Source organism: Lynx rufus, unplaced genomic scaffold, assembly GCF_022079265.1.
Source record: "Lynx rufus isolate CCGP_SWC_20201006 ecotype Redwood Valley unplaced genomic scaffold, mLynRuf1.p SCAF_30, whole genome shotgun sequence".
Classification (NCBI taxonomy): domain Eukaryota; kingdom Metazoa; phylum Chordata; class Mammalia; order Carnivora; family Felidae; genus Lynx; species Lynx rufus.
In genome coordinates this window covers 8,309,337-8,314,306 of record NW_025814846.1, presented here as the reverse complement: position 1 = coordinate 8,314,306, position 4,970 = coordinate 8,309,337, and the positions used below count along the sequence as shown (strand labels likewise).

Sequence of the window (4,970 nt, the reverse complement as noted above, 5' to 3'; positions counted from 1 at the left end):
GATGGGTTTATTTTATTTTATTCTGATGGAAAACCAAAGATTCCACTACAGCACAGAGACCAATATATTAAAAGCTCAGGGAAAAAGTGGTGTGGGACATGCAGGACGTGATGTACAAACTAGAGGACTGAGTCATTTCCTTTGTAACATGGCACCACATTGTTGCTGAGGAACACATTTAAAATAACACTGCAGAACTCAACTGAAATGTGGCACAAACATGACAACTTCCAGGCATGCCTTCAAGTACTTCTCTTGGGATGGACTTGTGATCTCTAGACTTCAGTGTGGGGAGGATTACAATTATTTGGAAGAATAAAAAATTCACACTTTTGAAATTTCACAGAATTTTAAGGCCAAAACATAGTGGGTTCTCTTCACCTCCAGGGACAAATCAGATGCTTTACTCGAAACCACATTAAGCTTCTAGTTCACATCCCAACCCCCAACCCAATCTTGTGACCTCCTGCATTGAAGTTCTTTCCATCAATTAAAGCTTATAGGGTCAGTTTGACTCCTGGTCGAAGAGCCTGAGTATAACCCAGTCCAGTCAGGCTGGCATTATTTACTTTAGCAGGTAGAGAAGTTCTACAGTCCAGCTTGTATTTAGCAGTGATGCCAAAATGGGCATTGTTACTGCCAGCCGTCCAAGCAAGGTTTATTGATGTTTCAATCTTCTCATTAACCTTCTGGTAGATAGACCTTCCAAATTCAGTGCCGTCATTCACATGAGTGTGCAACTAAAAGTCTGCAGTCTTGTAACACAGGGCAAAATTATTCTGTGACAGTTTGGATCTGGCTGTGTCAAAACTCATCTGATAGCCAGCAAGCCAACCTTCAAAGGCTAAGACAGCCCAGCATAGATGGTTGGTCAAGAAAAATGTATATCAACATTGCTGCCAAGACTGAAACATTCCCGCTTATAGGAGGCCTTCAATTTCCCATTCTTCTTTCCTGTGTTTGGTACAAATATGGTATCAAGAGTCAGTTTCAACCCTTCAGCCAACTTATTCTCCAAAGGGTTTCTGTTTCAACAGTATTATCTGTGTTCCATTTCTGGGTGAAAGTAAGTCCATAGTTACAGACCTTTTATTTGGTCTCTAGGTTGCCTGTATCAGTGTAAGCACGACCAGAAGTAGAAAATTCCACTCCACTATAAGACTTGGTTCTCAGATCTATTTTGACCGTGCCAAATCCATATCCTTTGTTGAATACATCCTTGGTGGCCTTTCCTAGGTCACAGTAAGTTGGTGTGTTACATGTATCTCCAACCAGAGGGCCTGTCTCTGCTCCGCCAGGGCAATCCTGAAGGTCTTCAAACCAACGTTGTCCATGCCTCAGCTCCTGGTTTTATTAATCTGTTCTATTTTTTTTATCTTCTGTATCACTTATTTCTGCTCTAATCTTTATTATTTCCTTCCTTCTGCTGGTTTTAGGTTTTATTGTTTTTCTAGCTCCGTTAGGTATAAGGTTAGGTTGTTTACTTGAGATTTTTCTTGCTTCTTGTGGTAAATATGTATTGCTATAAATTTCCCTCTTAGAACCACTTTTGCTGCATTCCAGAGGTTTTGGACTGTTGTGTTTTCATTTTTTGTTCCCATTTACATTTTTATTTCTTCTTTTTTTTTTATTTTCTGGTTAATCCAGTCATTGTTTAGTAGCATGTTATTTAGCCTCCTTTTATTTGTGATCTTTCCAGATTTTTTCTTGTGGTTGAATTCTAGTTGCATAGCACCATGGACAGAAAATATGCATGGTATGATTTCAATTGTTTTAAATTTGTTGAGAATTGTTTTGTGGCCTAATATGTGATCTATTCCAGAGAATGTTCCATGTGCACTTGAAAAGAATGCATATTCTGGTGTTTAAGGATGGAATGTTCTGAATATATCTGTTAAGTCCATCTGGTCCATGTGTCATTCAAAGCCATTGTTTCCTTATTGATTTTCTGTTTAGATCATCTGTCCATTGATGTAAGTGGGGTGTTAAAGTCCCTTACTATCATTGTATCATCATAAATCAGTTCCCTTATGTTTGCTATTAACTGTTTTATGTATTTGGGTGCTTTCATGTTGGGTGCATAAATATTTACAGTTGTTCTATCTTCTTGGTGGATTGTCCCCTTTATTATTATATAGTGTCTTTCTTTGTCTCTTGTTACAGTCTTTTTTTTTTTTTTGGAATCTAATTTGTCCAATATAAGAATTGCCCCTCTGGCTTTCTTTTGACATCCATTTTCATGACAGATGTTTCTCCATACTCTTACTTTAAATCTTCAAGTGTCTTTAGGTCTAAAATGGGTCTCTTTTATGCAGCATATAGATGTGTCTTGTTTTTTTAACCCATTCTGTCACTCAACGAGAAGCAGACTCCTAACTACAGAGAATAAACTGATGGTTATCACATGGGATGTCAGTGAGGGGATGGTTGAAATAGGTGACAGCAATAAATGAGGGCACTTATGCTGATGAGAACTGGGCGATGTATGTAATTGTTGAATCTCTATATTGTATACCTGACACTAATTTAACACTGTATGTTAATTCTACTAGAATTAAAGAAAATAATTTTTAAAATGAAAAATGAATTTTTATTTAAATTATATAAACTTACAATTAAATCATATTAAAACAAGGGTAATAAGTACTCAAAACTCATCACTTCCAAAATATTTTACTACATTTTACTATTTTTCTGCATTATTATTAATGTAGTATATACATATATATGATATATAATTAACATATGTATAATAGTATTTGTGTGGTGGAAATACTATAGAGTAAGTAATGCACTACTCTATAGTAGTGAGAAGCAGTCTATCTCTTCCCAACTCTGCATTTAATAACATGGAGTTGATAGTTTGAAATTGGAACATGCTACAAATTAGGTCTCTTCCCTCAAGCACCCACCCCACCAGAGAGTTTATTGTTAGACATCTGTGAGCACACCACTGGTTCCAGGGCTTAGCAAACTTTCACTGCCAGTAAATACTTCCCCTAGAACTACCCCAAATCCCTTCAATCACATTTTAACATTTCCAGAATGCAGGTGGAAATGAAATCTTAAAGCATGGCATTAAATTGGCCTTCCAGCTATTGTATAGTAAGAAAGTATGGAAGAAGCTTAGAACAACTCACTATTCAAGAAATATTGAGTACCTCTATGTGGTAGATTCTGGAATATTTGCTAAAAATGTGATAATCCATACATGACACAATTCACCTTTGGCCAATAATCCAAAATTGGCCCAAACTGGTTCTGAGATGCCTATTAAATCATTTTCTGCATGGGTGGTTTTGTCTTGGCTTAGAAGAAAGGGCATTGGGTCAAGAGACCTGTGCTAAAATCTTGGTTTTAATACTAGTTGTGGAAATTTAAGCAAATGATTTCGCCTCTCTGTGCCTTCGTTTTCTCATTGGTAACATGGAAGAGGCAGGATAATCATCATGATCATAATCATCATAGCTGACATATATGCTTACTGTGTTCCAGGTTGTATTCTAAGTGCTTTGTATACATTCACTCATTTAATCCTCACAAAGCCCCTAGGAAGTAGCTTCTATTCATTTGATCTTCATTTTACTGATGAAGAAAATTGAGACACAAAAAAATAAAGTAGTTTTCCCAAAGTTACAACAGTAAGTAAGAGAAAGGGATTTACTAGATGTCCTCCCTTCTCAAAGAATCATTCAATTCTATTCTGGAGAAAACATTTCCAATCTGGAGCAGGGAGCCCTGATTAAGCCTCAAGGCTACAGACCCTGCTGATTACCTGACTCAGGGGCAGAACCTCAGAGATCTGAGAAGCAGTGAGGATATATTTGAGTCTCCTGTAATCTGGGTAACGAAGCAAGGTCTTCTTTGTCCAAATTATAGCAGAAAATCCAGAGGGCAGAAAAGTTGGTGGTGAGTCTCCATCTATTGCTCCAGTCTGGTGACAGAACAAGCACATGTTTATAGGCAACCCAGGTTCTATCAGGCTCTATTAAATGTTTTATGTAGGATGTTCTCAAGGCCAGTGTTTGGAACTGGGCAGATTTGGAGAACTGGTTCTATACTGTTTCTTTTAAAAAATATTTAAATGCCAGTTAGTTAATATACAGTGTAATATTAATTTCAGATATACAATTTAGTGATTCAACACATATACAACATCCCATGCTCATCACAGGTGCATGGAATTCATTTGTTCTCTGGGTTTGAATTACTTGTATGCATTTTCCTTGGCCCTTAGAGGCCCAAAGGGACAAAGAGTGATAAATGTGCCTAATTGAATCTGCAGTGGATTCACTCTTTTACTGAAGGACAAAAGTGATACAAAGTTACATGCCATGAACATGGGTGTCATTTGGTTAGAGGCTCTCATGATCCACTCCCTAGCCTTTTCTCTTGAGGACAGCTTCTTCACTGGATATCTTGCTTTTTTGCCTCCTACCTGAAAGCAACACAATAAGCCATTGTAATGTTTATCAAAAAGTTTTTTTTCTCAGTGTGCCTGGGTGGCTTAGCTGGTGGAACATCCGACTTTTAATTTCAGCTCAGGTCATAATACCAGGGTCATGGGATCGAGCCCCATGTCTGGGTCCATGCTGAGCATGTAGCCTGCTTAAAATTTTCTCTCCCTCCCCACACTACCCCTCTCCCCACTCGTGCTCTATCTCCAAAATAAAAAAAAATTAAAAATTTTTTCTCATTAGTTATTCTGTCAAAATGACCCAGGGAAAAGTATTAGGCCCACACATAATAACAAAGATATCAAAATGCAAAAGGTTAAAAATAGGCTTGTTCCCATAGGCACCAGTGCCAATTCACCTAAAGTGAAATTCTGTCAGAGGCCAAAATATTAGTAACCAATAATTACCCCAATATCTTACAGTTCAGAAGATAAAATTAACAAGGACTTTGAAGGGTAATCTGGTTATGTTGCCTGTTTCGAGGTTAGTAAATATACTAGCAGTCAGATAACT

At 37.4% G+C, this 4,970-nt stretch overlaps 1 pseudogene; it reads right to left on the bottom strand.

Annotated features, from left to right (window-relative positions):
* Positions 1-431: 431 nt before the first annotated feature.
* LOC124521555 (voltage-dependent anion-selective channel protein 3-like) lies at positions 432-3,955 on the bottom strand (annotated as a pseudogene).
* Positions 3,956-4,970: the final 1,015 nt, after the last annotated feature.